Source organism: Pinus tabuliformis, chromosome 5_1 (assembly GCF_031772625.1).
Source record: "Pinus tabuliformis cultivar Carrire ecotype Pingquan chromosome 5_1, CPIR1, whole genome shotgun sequence".
Classification (NCBI taxonomy): Eukaryota; Viridiplantae; Streptophyta; class Pinopsida; order Pinales; family Pinaceae; genus Pinus; species Pinus tabuliformis.
In genome coordinates, this window is record NC_142305.1 from 55,081,675 (window position 1) to 55,098,617 (window position 16,943).

Genomic DNA, 16,943 nt, shown 5'->3' on the forward strand with positions numbered 1-16,943 from the left:
CAGTTTTTAAGTTCAAATTCGAATTTTACTTTCTATGTTTAGTCCAGGGACTGACTAAAATAGGAATCCATCCTGAACTGCCAAAAATAAAATGCTATTTTTAGCACTTCCATTTTTCATTCCCTGTTGCTTAATCCAGCACTGGTACCCAAACTGCTATTTATAACAGTGCTATTCTTAGCACTTCTATTTTTAGCATTTCTTGTTGCTATGTTCAACAAAAATCCACAGAAGACAGAAAACAAAAAAAAGACAGTGCTGAGACAGAGCGCAAACAGAGACAGAGAGTCAGTGAGGAGAGTCTGTGTACTCAGAAAGACTTGGGGGATCCAAGTAAAGCCTTGTTGTTTTGTATTTGTTGTGTGAGACTCAAATTGAGCTCACTTCTGTAAAAATCTGCTTTTGAAGACATAATAGAGAGGTCACCACTGAAGGCTAGACCAGGAGACATAGCCCATGAGTGTTGGGTGAACTCCATATTAAACTTGTTGTGTTTATGTGTGTTGTCTATTATGATTCTTTATCTGCTTTATTGTCTATGTATTTTACAATCTTATCGATCCATTGCACAAAGTAACATAGGAAAATCCATGCACACGAGTCTGTAATACCTTAATAATTGTCTAAGATCTCATTTTCAGATCAAGTAGTATCAAAGCTTTAGGTTTGCTAAGGTTAGACAAGCTTGTGCTGGATTGTTGAATGCTAACTAGGTCAAAGCTCAAACTAGGAGAAGGAGAACTTGTTGAGGCCAAGCCAGAAATTGGAAGAATCTATCCTAGGAGGAAAATGACAGAAGAAATTCCCTTGGAATTAGACTCTTAGTTCATGGACAGTTTCATGACCATGAGAGCCATGGTAGAAGAGATGTATTGAGAATTTAAGAAAGGACGAGGGGAAAGCCCTTCAACATCTCAAACAGGCAAAGGAGTAGAGGAACCTCTTCTAGTTGCCCATTCAGAAGGCAAAGGGAAAGGGGAAGAGCCTCCTCCATCAACACCTCCTTCTAGCCTTGAAAATAAAAAGAAGAAAACTTCTGTGATTAAATTAGATGTAAAATTTGGTTTGCCAATATATGATGGAGAATTAAATGCAAAAAAGCTAGATAATTGGATTAGACAGATTGATGTATATTGCAGGGTGAAAAAAATCGATACAGAAAAGAGAAGGATTCAGCTAGCCAGCCTTCGCCTTGGAGGAATTGCCCTAGTGTGGTGGGAAGGCAGGACACAAGCTGATTTGAACCAACGTGGTAAAATTCTTTCTACCTGGAGTGGATTTGTTTCGGCCATTAAAAAACAATTCTATCCACTAGCTTATATGCAGCAAGCTATGATGAGTTGGAAAACTCTTCACCAATTAAAGGGGCAAAGTGTACAAAGCTATACCCAGGAATTTATAAAAAGAGCTTTCATTCTAGGCATTTCTTTAGACTCACTTGAAACTTTGTTGAAGTATATAGGTGGTCTGCATAGCTATTTGAGGCACACCATTGTCATGTTTAACCCCACTAGCATAGATGAGGTATTCGTTCAAGCTACACATCTAGAGGCTAGAGGCAAGAATGTGAACCCAGAGATTGGGGGATCATAAAAACCCACTGCAAGCAAAAACAAGGAAAAGAAGAAGCAGAAATGGAAAGAGAGGAAGGAAAACGCTGTACAGAAAGGCAAACCTTCATGCACTCACTGCAAGAAGGATGGACACAATGATGAACATTGCTGGTCTTTGCATTTGGAGCTAAAACCCAAGAAGTTCGATGGCAAGAAGAAGAAGATTGTTGCTGCTATTCAGAAAGATTTGGGGTCAGACTCTGGTGATGAAACAACAATCACAACCACAGGTATAAAAGGTAAAAATTCTGAAGCATCTAATTGTAATTCTGCACAAACTATTGATAATGAAGAAAATGAGAGGAAAATACATGAGATTTTTCACATTAGAGTTATTTCCAAGCATCACAAGATTGATGCTTTATTTGATAGTGGTTCATAAGTAAAATTTATTTTTGAAGCAATTGTAAAGAAGTTGGGATTACTAAATACACCTCACAAGAAGCCATATCCATTAGGTTGGGTATGTGATAAAGCAAAGCTATAAGTGACTAGACAATGTAAACTTAGGTTTTCTTTTGGGTCAACATTTGTAGATGAGGTTGAGTTAGATATCGTTCCCTTGGATATATGTGGAATTGTTTTAGGAAGTCCTTACTTATATGATAGAAAAGCCATTTTCTATAGCGCTGAAAATAGGTATCAACTCACCAAAGATGGAATAGAATATATTATAAGAGCTCATAAACTCAAAAATAATTACACTCTCATAAACTCAGGGCAGATGAAAAGAATTGTAAATTCATGCAAGCAATTTTTACTGATGGTTGTAAAGGAAAAGAACCCTGATAAGACCAATATATTTGAAGGCTGTGATGCTAAACAAAAAGCTGATTTAGAAAAAGTTGTTTCAGAATATGATATCCTATTTTAAGAACCTAAAGGTTTGCCACCCAAAAGGGAAATTGTACATGATATTCATTTGCAGCAAGATGTTCCATTGCCTAACATCAGAATGTACATGTTATCCGCTTTAGAGAATGAAGAGATCAAGAAGCAGGTACATGAGCTGTTCGATAAAGGGTTCATCAGACCAAGCACATCACCATGTGGATCTCCAATTGTCTTGGTGAGAAAGAAATATGGTTTGTGGAGGATGTGCATTGATTACAAAGCACTGAATAAAATAACGATCAAGAATCGTTATCCTCTCCCCCGCATTGATGATCTATTAGATCAGCTGAAAGAAGCTGTTTACTTTTCCAAGTTGGACTTGCGTAGTGGCTATCATTAGGTCAGAGTAGTAGAACAAGATGCATGGAAGACTGCTTTCAAAATAAAGCAAGGGATGTATGAATGGCTGGTTATGCCTTTTGGCTTAACTAATGCTTCTGCCACTTTCATGAGATTTATGAATGATGTACTCAGGCCTTTTATTTATGATTTTGTAATTGTATATTTAGATGACATTCTTGTTTTCAGTAAAACATGGGAAGAACATTTAAAGCATGTAAAGCAGACTCTAGATGTTTTGAAAAGAGAAAATATCTATGTTAAGTTATCAAAATGTGAATTTGGCAAAACATCTTTAAATTATTTGGGTCATATTGTGGGGGTGGTGAATTGAAGATAGATCCCTCTAAGGTTGAAGTCATTTTGAACTGGCCTAAACCCAAATCTGTTACAGAGATTAGGAGCTTCCTAGGAGCAACACAATATTGGAGAAAGTTTATTGCTAACTTTTCCTTGATTGCAGCTCCCTTACATGCTATAACAAGATTGAATAAGGTGTTTCAGTGGGGAGGCAAATAGTAGAAAGCATTCGACACCTTGAAATAAAAAATTAGTACAATACCAGTACTAGCATTGCCAAATCTTCAAAGACCATTCGAGATTGAAACAGATGCCAGTGACTATGCCATGGGAGCAGTATTGATGGAACATGGTAAACCCATATGTTATCATTTTGAGACATTTAATTCTGTAGTAGTTAATTATCCCACATATGATAAAGAATTGTATGCATTAGTACAAAGTGTGAAAAAGTGGAAACATTACCTAATGGGAAAAGAAGCAATTATACATACTGATTGTCAACCACTTCAATATTTACACTCACAAACTAAGTTGCAGTAATCAAGACACTATAGGTGGATGGGTGTTCTACAATAGTTTCATCTTGTCATAAGGTATAAGAAAGGCATACACAATAAAATTGCATATATGTTGTCCAGACCAATCATAAATGCATCTACTATACTTAAGCATAATCCAGTATTGCATGAAAGCTACATTGAATAATATTCTCAAGATATAGATTTTAAAGATGTATATGCAACTTTAAGTTCATGGCAAACAAGTAGAAGAATTGGATTATCATGTTAATGACCAACTCTTGTATCATTTGGGAAAGTTATGCATTCCTCAAACTGAAAGAGTTAACATAATCAGAGAAGAACATACTTCTCTAGTATCAGGTCATTTTGGTGTAAGTAAAACAGTTGCACAACTGCAAAGATTCTGCTATTGGCCAAGAATGCATGAAACAATTTCTAGATATATTAAAGGGTGTACCATGTGTGCTAAAGGCAAGCCCAACAATAGAAAATTAGGCTTGTACACTCCATTACCAGTTCCTTCTTGTCCTTGGGAAAGTGTTTCCATGGACTTTGTTGGGGGATTGCTAAAATCTAGAAAGGGTCATGACTATTTATATGTTATTGTGGAGAGGTTCAGCAAAATGTGTATTTTAATACCTTGTAACAAGTAGATTACAACTGAACAAACAAGGAAGTTGTTCTTTCAACATGTCTGGGTTCATTTTGGGTTACCCACTTCCATTGTATCTGATTGAGATCCCCGATTTGTTGGGAAGTTTTGGTCAAGTCTATGGGAATTAATGGATACCAGACTGAAGAAGAGCACAACCTTTCATCCACAAATAGATGGCCAAACAGAGGTGGTCAACAGGACAATGATCCAGTTGCTCAGGGGCTATTGCAGCAAACATCCCAAGCTTTGGGATGAACATTTGTGTTATGTGAAACATGCTTACAACCGTGCTGAACATTCTTCTACACAGAGATCTCCTTTTGAGACTTCTTTTGGTTTTACACCAAAGTCTCCCTTGGATTTTGTCTTTAGTAAAGACATAGCAGTTGATGGATACATTGATGTGGACAAAGCAACCAAGTTCATTGAACAGATCCAAGAAATTCACTAGGCAGTGCAGGAATAGCTGGAACAGAGCCAAGCCAAGTACAATGCAAGGCATGATAAGCATCGAATTGAACATAGCTTCCAAGTTGGTGATCAAGTCTGGCTGTACATCAGCAAAGATAGAATGCAAGGTGAGGGAAAGAAGCTGAATCCAATAAGGTATGGGCCTTTCAGGATACTTGAGAAAATTGGCGAGAACGCTTTTTTCCTTGATTTGCCAGCTCACATGCACATCTATTTAGTGGTTAATGCAGAAAATTTGAGACTATTTGAACCTTCTTTAATTGAAGATCTCAAAGAGAAAAGTCAGTTGCCTTCTATTGATGATCTGTTGCCTGAATATCTCAACGACTTGCAGGAAGATATAGTTTTGGACAACAAGGTGAGAACTATGCGTAGAGGGGATATTTAGTACTTCAAAATTGGACTCAAAGGTTCAAAACCAAGCAGTGCATGATGGATGGAATTTGGACAAGTGAGGAAGCTGTGATGCTTGAAAACCAACTTTTGGTGGTCCAAAATATTTTTCAGTGGGGAGGTGTGATCCAAAATGGATAAAAAAAAACCCTCTAAGTCTTCAAAATCCTATAGAAAATCAAAACAATTGCAAAAGTAGAAGTTTTAGAAATATCAGATTACACTATTGGGAGGCAAAAATATGAAGAAAATAGTGAAAAACAGGCTTATCAGCGGTCAAAGGAGCAATGCACAGGAGCCGTTGGATTTGGCTGATCAACGGTCCAGATCCGATCGGCAAATCGCAATCGGTGGTGGTAGGCGGAAGCTATCAGAGGTTACTACATGGGAAATGCGACAACGATCAGCGGGGTCAACAAGTACTGTCGATCAAGCACGCAGATGAACGTCCCACGTTGCATCGCAATATCGCATCGGTAAACCACAGTGGCGCGCTTGCCAAACGGTCCGGGGCTCATGCGACATGCGATTGCAATCAATCACATCGCAACATCGCATCAGAGTATTACAATGGAGTGGGGTCGATATAAACATAACTCGCGATAACCGGACCCGATAACATTATAAACGACATTTGATATAATTTGAGATCCAGAAAACGTGGTTTTCCTTTGTATTTGCATTTTTCGTTAAATAAACGAAATGAAAAAGGATAAAGCGCCGATGCGATGGAACCAGACCCGAAAGGGTTTGCTAATGCAAATATATATTGTTTCAAGTCCGATATGAGTGGGATTTCATATTTTAATGTATTTTAAATATAAAAGGGAAACCATGGAACAGGTATGTGCAATATGCGATTTCAGGTGGACCCGATAGGAGTATAGAGCGGATTTAAGGACTTTTGAAGTCCGATGAACAATGTTTTGGCAGAGTTTTTCTGTGTTTGAATGTATTTCTCTGTGTAAACAAAGAATGGCTATTTAGGGGATTTCAAAGGCTAGATGGACTCTTTCATTGTAGAACAAGTGGCCACCTCCCCTGAAGATGTTATGCCACGATTTCTAACACTTAGAAGGGGGATTTGAGTGGACAGAGGCTGGGAAGCCAAAAATATCGAGAAGAGGAAATGAACAGACAACGTAGATTGGCTTAAAAGCCACAGAAGACAGAAAACAAAAAAAAGGCAGTGCTGAGACAGAGCGCAAATAGAGACAGAGAGTTAGCGAGGAGAGTTTGTGTACTCAGAAAGACTTGGGGGATCCAAGTAAAGACTTTTTGTTTTATATCTATTGTGTGAGACTCAAATTGAGCTCGCTTCTGTAAAAATCTGCTTCTGAAGACATAATAGAGAGGTCACCACTGAAGGCTGGACCAGGAGACGTAGCCCAGGAGTGTTGGGTGAACTCCATATTAAACTTGCTGTGTTTATGTGTGTTTTCTATTATGTTTCTTTATTTGCTTCATGGTCTATGTATTTCGCAATCTTATCGATCCATTTCACAAAGTAACATAGGAAAATCCATGCACATGAGTCTGTAATACCTTAATAAATGTCTAAGATCTCATTTTCAGATCAGACTGAGAGATGACCTCTAGTGCTCTCGACATAAGGTCAGTGTCTTCATTTTGTGGCTCTTGTTCCAACTCCATGTTTTTCACTTCAATCAATTGCTCAATCTACTGAGCAAGCTCCCGATCTCACATCTTTTCACTCTCTTCCTCAAAAATTGGTTGTTTCAGCTCATCATCCTATATTGGTGTTGTTTTCTCCGTTATCGCGCCTTGCCTTTGTTCTTCTCCTTGCTTATGCTTCTCTTCTCTTTCTCTCCTGCTCAACTCTTGTTATTCCTTTAACTTCTTCTCCATCTCCTGCAAATTCAGTGCTTCTTCATGCAACCTCTGCTTTTCTCTCTTCCTTCGCTCTGCTCTCTTCATCCGTTGCTCCCTCTTTTCTTCCTCTGCCAAAGCTACCTTTTCCAAGATAGGATTTACTTTCATCTTGCAGCTTTGCGCTCCCTCTAGGTTCTCAAAAACCCTCCTTTTTCCCTTATCCTTTGCTAAACTACTACCTTCTACTATTGTTGTTTCTTCCGAAGCTGTTGTTGTTTGAGGTTTTAACCCTATTAAAAAATGCCCTGCAAACGAATTCTAAAAAACAAAAAATAAACAATGGCGAGAGTATAAAACACAAAACAGATATACATAGAGATTTTCCTTTGGATCCTAAAACCGAGACTACCAGATTAATTTTTCATTATATTCCTTTTAATGTTACTATATATATATATATATATATATATATATATATATATATATACACACACACACACACATGCTGAAGAATCCATAAACCCTAATTGATCCGAATTGGGTCCTAAAGAACTCTCTAAGTTTTCATAACTCTGTAAAATTCATGCCAAAGTTTCAAAGTCTTACAAAGGTCAGGCTTATCAGAAATATCCTCGAATAGTTGTAATTTGTGAGCAGACCGTTGGCCCATGGTAACGCACGCTACCACGAAACAACAAAATAGGAAGCCTTTTTAAGAAACGGGGGAGGTTTTTGATATGTGATTAGTGACAAGTAGCTAATTGCATATCATCGGGCAAACCCCTCAGAGAAGAAAAAGCCCTGAGCGACCCGGACCCGAAAAGTCAAAAACCATACGGAATTTGCCGATTCTGTCAAAGGCGGGTCCCCCGTGAAAACCGACAGGATATCGGAAGGGCTCCGAGCGGTAAGTGGTTTCAACCGAGTCCCGCCCGATGCCACACACTTGGTGCCACACGTCCAGCAGAAGAGAGAGAAAACTGCTCACATCGGACGAGTAAACATCATGCAACTTACCCGCTCCTTATCAGAAATACCCTCGAACAGTTGTAATTTGTGAGAAGACTGTTGGCCCATGGTAACGCACGCTACCACGAAACAACAAAACGGGAAGCCTTTTTGAGAAATGGGGGAGGTTTTTGATATGCGATTAGTGACAAGTAGCTAATTGCATATCATTGGGCAAACCCCTCAGAGAAGAAAAAGCCTCGAGTGACCCAGACCCGAAAAGTAAAAAACCATATGGAATTTGCCGATTCCATCATAGGCGGGTCCCACGTGAAAACTGGCAGGATATCGGAAGGGCTCCGAGCGGTAAGTGGTTTCAACCGAGTCCCGCCCGATGCCACACACTTGGTGCCATGCGTTTGACAGAAGAGAGAGAAAACCGCTCACATTGGACGAGTAAACATCATGCAACTTACCCATCCGATATGGACGGAGATTGTAGGATCTGGAGGCTCTAGATCGACGATGGACATGCGATCCGATGGATGACCGGATTCAACGGGGTAAACAGGCCAAGTTGTATAAACTTTGAAGTCTGACATGAATGATGAGTTGGCAAAGGAATAATGTTCACAGGCATTCTTGGAGTTAAATGGAAATAACGACAGTTTAAACATTTCCAAGAGAACTGACACTCAGTTTGTTATGAAACAGGTGGACACTCAGTTTGTTATGAACAAAGGAATTCAAACGGGAAGAGGTAGAAGAACCATAATGCCTGGAAGCGGAAACGAACAATTAGAAAGTAGATTGGCTTTAAAGCCGCAAACTGACAGAGACAAAGTAGGCAGTGAGAAAAGCGAGTAGAAAGCTAAGAGCAAAGAATACAGAAAGTAAGTCGAGCTGACCTGCAGATCAAAGGCAACATCCAGATAGAGTTAGAGAGAGTCAGAGAGTCAGTGTAATCCAGATAAGGCTTGAGAGATTCAAGCAAACTCCTATGTATATGCCTGTCATGTATGAGTGTCAGAATGGGCTCATACTACTGTGACCAATAGAGGTCGAGTTTTAGTAAGGAGAGTCTATGTACTCCAGAGACTTGGGGGATCCAAGTGAGCTCATTGTTGTAAAAACTATGCTTTGAAAACATAATAGAGAGGCCACCACTGAAGGTTGGACCGGGAGACGTAGCCTAGGAGTATTTGGTGAACTCCTTATTAAACTTGTTGCGTTTACATGTTTGTCTGTTATGTTTTTTCACTAACTCCTTCAGTGCCTGTGTATTTTGCAATCTTATCAATCCGTTGCATAAAGTAACATAGGCACATCCATGCACATGAGTCTATAATACCTTTAATTCTTTGTCCTAGATAAATTCCAGATCAAGTGGTATCAGAGCTCTAGGTTACTAAGGTTAGACAAGCTTGTGCTGGATTTTGTTGTTGAATGCTAACTAGATCAAAGCTTAAATTAGGAGAAGGAGAGTTGGTTGAAGCTAACCCTGAAATTGGAAGAGTATATCCTAAGAGGAAAATGTCAAAAGAAATTCCTTTGGAATCAGATTCCCAATTCATGGACAGTTTCTTGACCATGAAAGCCATAGTAGAAGAAATGTATAGAGAATTTAAGAAGGGTAGAGGTGAAGATCCATCAAACTCCAAACAAGATAAAGGAGTAGTGTTATAGCTCCAAATCTCACTCTTGATGTTTTTGATGTTGCACTCATGGCCTAGGGCAACCCCTCCTTCCAGAATTGGTCCAAATACTTAAAAAATAGTGTTTTACTCCCTATACGCGACATTGCCCTAAGCTAAGCACGTGTGTACGCGGGTCTGTGTATACCCAACCCGCGTATATGTCTTAAAACACTTAAAAATTTTAAATCTCCTTAATTTCGGGTGGAGATCATGGGTTTTACCTGTTGATTACCTATTAGTTCCCATGGCCCAACTTTTCCCAACAAATTCCCAACTAAAAAACCACTTTGGGAGAAGTATAAAAAGGATTTAATGGGAAGGCCCAAGGGAGGAGAGAATAGAGAGAAAAATCACTCTGTTGAGATTACCCCTGATCAGGTCTGAAGATCCTTGTGCTTCCAACACTTCTCCCATTAGGAGGAAACCCTTGTTTCCTTGAGTTATGATGTCTTTCCATTTGAGATATCCTTGAGTGAGTTATGGAAGGAGCTTGTTGAAGGCTTGAGATTGGACGAATCCAGAGGACGGTTCCAATTGGAGCCTGTGAAAGGAAGACTCAGGTGAAATCATTCCTTTATATATTTTAGTAATCTATAATAAAAGAAACACTTGTATTGTTCCTGATATGAATCTTCTTCATGTTTAAGATATCAATGTTATGATTTATAAATGAATGATTATTTCAATTGCATAATTAACTTTCAATATGCTACGAAGTTGATTTCTTTATGATGTTTAGTCCATATACTGCTGTGCTTTCTTGAATTGATTGTTTTGCAGGTTGAAGGAGAAAAAGGAACTCCAAGAGGGTTTGGACCCTGGCTGGATCTTCCCAAACGAAGGACCCCCAGGTGCACCTCTCTTCATGTAGTTTGTTTATATTAGCATCATGGCTGTGTGGAATGCTTGTTTTTCTTTATAGATAACCCCCACTCTGCTAGGGTATTAACCCAAGACCCTAGGGGACATTGTCCATAAAAAGAATTGGTGAATCTCCTCGTATACCTAGTTCCTTCCTAAGAGGATATTGTAATCTAGGTTAGCATCAATGACTTTTACTTCGATATTGACGACCTTCCCCCAAACACATATGGGAAAGATCCGGTTGAATCCCAATAAGTGCATTTTCGTGGTTACATCTGGTCGGTTATTAGGGTTCATTGTGTCAAATGAAGGGATTTGAGTTGATCCCTTCAAGGTAGAGGCAATAATTCAGTTGCCCCCCTGGTCCTCAATTCGACAACTTCAAAGTCTTCAAGGGAAAGCTAATTTCTTAAGAAGGTTTATAGCGAATTATGTCGAGATCACTAAAGGGTTTATGCGTTTGCTACGTAAAGGAGTTCCATATGTATGGGATGACTTTGCGCAGCGGTCGTTCGATGCCTTGAAAAAGGCATTAGTCTCTGCCCCGCTTTTGAGTCCACCAGATTATGGTAGGGATTTCCTTTTATATCTCGCTATGGCAGAACCAACCATAGTTATGGTTCTCGTTCAGGAAGACAATGCTCTCATAGAGCATGTGATTTATTATTTGAGCCGAGGCTTGATAGGTCCTGAACTTCACTATTCTCTTGTTGATAAGTTGTCTTTGGCAGCTGTCCATGCTGTGCAGTGGCTCCGCCATTATATTTTGCTGCGCAAAACTTTTGTCTTCACGACGGTCAATCCATTCAAATTTGTCCTCAGTAGGTGAGTGATTAGGGGCAAATATAATCAATGGATAGTCATCTTATAAGAATTCGATCTCGAGTTCTTGTCCGCCAAGTCTTAAAAATCTATGGTTTTTGCGGAGTTAATCTCCGAGCTGCCTTGTGGAGAGGATACTGTTTATGAGGGAAGTTTACCCGACGAACATTTGTTCTTCATCTCTTCACTCGAACCTTGGTATGGAGATATCATTGTCTATCTCCAGACTTCGAAGTTTCCCTCTACTTTCTCTAAGGATTAATGCCGAAAATTATGTCACCTGGCTAAGAATTATGTCATCATTGGTGACACATTATATCATTGAGGGGTTGATTCAATCCTTCGGCATTGTTTAACCCTAGAGGAAGTAGAGTTAGTGCTTAATGATTGCCACAGTGGAGCTTGTGGTGGTCATCTTTTAGGGCTTGCTACAAGCCCAACATATCTTGCGTGCCGACTATTTTTGGCCTTCGCTCTTCAAATATTGTGTTGAAGTGGTCAAACGCTGTCACCCCTGTCAAATCTGTAGGTTTTAACCCCGTACAAAAATTACCTGCATATGAATTATAAAACACAAAAAATAAACAATGCGAGAGCATAACACATAAAACACATATACACAGAGATTTCCCCTGGATCCCAAAACCGGGACTACTAGCTTGATTTTTCATTATGTTGCTTTCAATACATATTTATACATGCTGAAGCATCCAATACCATGGACCGAAAACCATCGTGTTCAATACCATGGACCGAAAACCATCGCGTCCAAAAAACATGTGTGAAAACCATGCACAAAACCATAGGTGGGTCCGCCCAACCTAACATAGGGTCCAAAACCAAAATTTTCCGAGGCGCTGCCCTGGACCCCATAAAGTGGGGTTACGGGTGCCCCTCAAACCCCCTGTTAACTACGTGGAAAAAATATAACACAACCCAACATTCTCCCACTTGTTGTTTTCTTTCCACAGGGGGCCATAAGAGAGCTTAGTCATTTTTCCAGCCCTGAAATGCCCATTGTCTCTCTACACCAAGAGAACTTCTCAGAGCTCATAGATTTTGTCAATGCATCTGCAGTATTCTTCAAAGTGTCCACCTTTACCAGCAACACCCTTTTGTCTTCTATCATATCCCTCACAAAGTGATACTGAACATTAATGTGCTTTGTCTTTGAATGATATGCAGGGTTCTTTGCCAAGAAAATTGCACTTTGGTTGTCACAGTCTATCCTTATAGCTTCTTGTACTAACCCCATACTTGAACACAATATCTGCAACCAAACTACTTCCTTGCTTGCATGAGTGGCTGCCATGTATTCTGCCTTTGTATTTGACACTGCCACTACAGATTGTTTCTTACTCATCCAACTGACTGCACCTCCAAATAGGTTAAACACATACCCACTTGTAGATCTTCTTTGATCCAGATCTCCAACCCAGTTTGCATCAACAAAGCCATGAATATCCAACACTCTACCCAATCTTGGTCTTCCTTGGTAGCACAAACCATAATCACTAGTGCCACGCAAATACGTGAAAACCCGCTTCACTGCTGTCCATTGCTCCTTCCCTGGTTTTGACATAAACCTGCTTAATACTCCCACTGCATGTGCAATATCTGGTCTAGTACAGACCATTGCATACGTCAGGCTACTGACTGCACTTGCATATGGAACACGGGACATGTCCTCTTCCTCTTCTTGTGTCTTGGGACACTGTTCAGCAGATAACCTCACACCTACAGGAATAGGAACCTTCACCGGTTTACTATCCTGCATATTAAACCTCTGCAATATTGTCTCTACATACTTCCTCTGGTTTAACCAGAGCTTTCTCTTTGCCCGATATCTTTTAATTTCCATGCCCAAAATATAGTTTGCAGCACCAAGATCTTTCATGTCGAATTTGGAGGACAATTAGGTCTTCAAATCCTAGATAACTTCTTTGTCATTTCCAACCAACAACATATCATCTACATACAAGACCAGATAAATAACACGGACACCAATTAATTTACAATACACACAGTGATCTGCTTTGCTTCTGGTGAAGCCATGTCCCTGTATAAATGTATCAAATTTCTGATACCACATCCTTGGTGACTGTTTTAACCCATATAGAGACTTCTTTAACTTACATACCAGTTTTTTCTTACCTTCACCGCAAAGCCTTCAGGTTGCTTCATGTAGATCTCCTCTTCCATATTCCTGTGAAGAAATTCTTTCTTCACATCCATCTGTTTTACCTCAAAATCAAAAGCAGCAACAACAGATAAAAGTAATCTAATAGAAGCTACCTTGGCAACAGGAGAAAACATATCACCAAAATCAATTCCCGGCACCTGGGAATAACCTTTTGCTACCAACCAAGCTTTGTATTTCTCCACTTTTCCTTCTGCATTTGTCTTCTTTTTGAACACCCATTTGCTGCCAATGGGCTTCCTTCCAGCCGGAAACTCCACCAGATCCCAAGCCTCATTTTTGTGCAAAGATGCCATTTCATCAACCATGGCCTCTTTCTAGAGTTTTCCATCCTCTGAATCCACTGCTTCTTTCACAGTTCTGGGATCATCATCAGTAGCAGACAAAGAAAAATTTGAACAGAAAGCAGATGGACTATACCTTTCTGGCTACCTTCTTTCTCGAACTGATCTTCTCACAGCCGGAGTTTGTGGCTCTTCATCTTCTGATTCATCCTCTGCTGTAGAGTCAGATTCTTCCTCCTTTAGCTCAAACTCTATCTTCTCAGGTTCCTTTGGTTGGAATTCATGTTTAATAACATCTTTCACCTCTTTGAACACCACATCTCGGCTGTACATAACCTTCCTTGTTACTGGGTTCCAAAGCTTATAACCCTTCAAACCATCCTTATACCCAATAAAGATGCACTTTTCAGATTTACTATCCAACTTTGTTCTTTTCTCCTTTGGAACATGTACATATGCATCACATCCAAATACCCTCAGATGTGAAAGAGAGGGTTTCTTACCAGTCCATACCTCTTGTGGAGTCTTATCCTCCAACGCTGATGAAGGTGACCTGTTGACCAAGTAACATGCAGTATCACCCGCCTCTGCCCAAAATTCCTGTCGTAACCCGACACCACTGAGCATGCTTCTTGCCCTTTCCATCAACATCTTGTTCATTCTTTCCACAACTCCATTTTGTTGAGGTGTATATGGAGTAGTCTTCTACTATGCTATACCACACTTCTTGCAGAATTCTTCAAATTCCTCATTGCAAAACTCTCCACCATTATCTGTCCTCAGCACCTTTATCTTCTTCTCTGTCTGGTTTTCCACTAGAGCCTTAAATTCTTTAAACCTATCAAATACTCCAGATTTTTTCTTAAGGAAATATATCCAAGTATTCCTTGAGAAGTCATCTATAAATGATACATAGTACATAGACTTACCCAGTGATGTAACCTTCACAGGTCCAAACATATCATTGTGCACAAGCTCCAATATATGTTTCGCCCTCTTACCACCAGAGGGGAAACTCACCCGATTCTGCTTCTAGTATACACAATTTTAACAGAATTCAAAATCCAGAGAGCTATTACTCATACCTTCTACCATACCTTTACCATGAAGTATTCGAAGGCACTTCTCTCCAATATGTCCAAGCCTTTGATGCCACAACATGGTCTTTTCTCCAGAGACCACTAGATTTTTTGCTCCACTTTTAGGAACCACAGAACTATTGCACCCTTCAACAACAGTGCTACCTTGTAGCTTGTACAAAGTTCCAACCCGAACTCCCTGCATCAATACCAGTGCTCCCCAAACCATCTTGCAGGTATCCTTCTCGAACACTCTTTTTACACCTGCATCATCCAACTTACTAACATAAATCAGATTTCTGGCTAATGCAAGAATATGCAGAACACCCGGAAGTGTTCTAACTCTTCCACCTTGCAGCTTCAAATTTACTTTTCCATGACCAATAATCCTAGCCTTCCTGTCATCCCCCAAGAAGACATCACCACCATCATATTTCTCATACTCACAGAACCACTCTCTATGGGGAGTGAAGTGAAAGGATGCACTTGAGTCAATCCACCATGCCTCATGATCTACATGTGTACTTGAAGAAGCCAAGTACACATCTCCACCTTCATTTGAGGTGGTTTTCACCTCTGCAGAAGGAGCCTCATCAGACCCCTTTCCTTTGTCAGGAGCTTTAGATTTACAGTTCCTTTTGAAGTGGCCTTCCTTTCTGCATTTCCAGCACACCACCTTTACAGGTTTTCCTGGAGATTTAGATCTCCCTCTAGATTTAGATCTCCCACTCAATGAATTTTTTTGTTTGTTTGTTTGTTTGTTCTGGGACCGTCCTCATACAGACAAGGCATCACCATTTTGGCTCTCCATATTTTTCTGTCTCATCTCCTCCGTCAAAAAGGTTGAGACTATTTCATCAAACTGCAAGGAAGTTGCATTGCTACCTATTGCAATAACTAGACTATCCCACGAATCTGGTAGAGAACACAACAAACTGATGCACTTATCTTCATCTGAAATTTTAATATCAACAGATGCTTACTGACTTACCATAGTATTAAATGCGTTTAGATGCTTTGTCACCGAGTCTCCATCTTTCATCCTCAGGTTATACAACTTTTTTCACAGGAACAGTTTATTCACCAGAGACTTAGATTGGTACAAAGTCCCTAACTTGTCCCACAAAGCCTTTGCTGTAGCTTCTCTTGATACATTCAACAATACTGAATCTGAGACACACAATCGTATTGTGCTCTGTGCCTTCTGATCCAACTTCTTCCATTCTTCATTGGACACTCCCGTTGGATTAATACTCAGATATACTGTGATCGACTGATCTTTATCCACCAATAGATCCCCCATCTTGAGTTTCCACAACTCAAAACTCTAACCATTAAATTTCTCGATCTCTATCTTTCCACTGCTCGCCATCTTCTTTCACCACGAGAATCGATCTCGCAGATCTCCCACTGAACAGGGTCTATCATAGGCCCGAGCGAAACCCCTCAGCAACAAAGGTGTCCCCTTGAAGCCAAATCTGCACTGATACGAAATGTAGGTTTTAACCCCGTACATAAATTACCTGCATACGAATTCTAAAACACAGAAAATAAACAATGCGAGAGTATAACACATAAAACACATATACACAGAGATTTTCCCCTGGATCCCATAACTAGGAATACCAGCGTGATTTTCCATTATGTTCCTTTCAATGTTATAATACATATTTATACATGCCAAAGCATCCAATACCATAGGCCAAAAACCATCGTGTCCAATACCATGGACCGAAAACCATCGCGTCCAAAAAACATGTGCGAAAATCATGCACAAAACCATAGGTGGGTCCGCCCAACCTAACATAGGGTCCAAAACCAAAATTTTCCGGGGTGCTGCCCCGGACCCCATAAAGTGGGGTTACGGGTGCCCCTCAAGCCCCCTGTTAACTACGTGGAAAGAATATAACACAACCCAACAAAATCTATACTCGTAAGATGCGCGCACATCCATCTCCTCTTTTTCCCAATGTCACTGTTGGTCCTTTTACTAAGTGGGGTATTGATTTTACAACTTGTAATCTGCC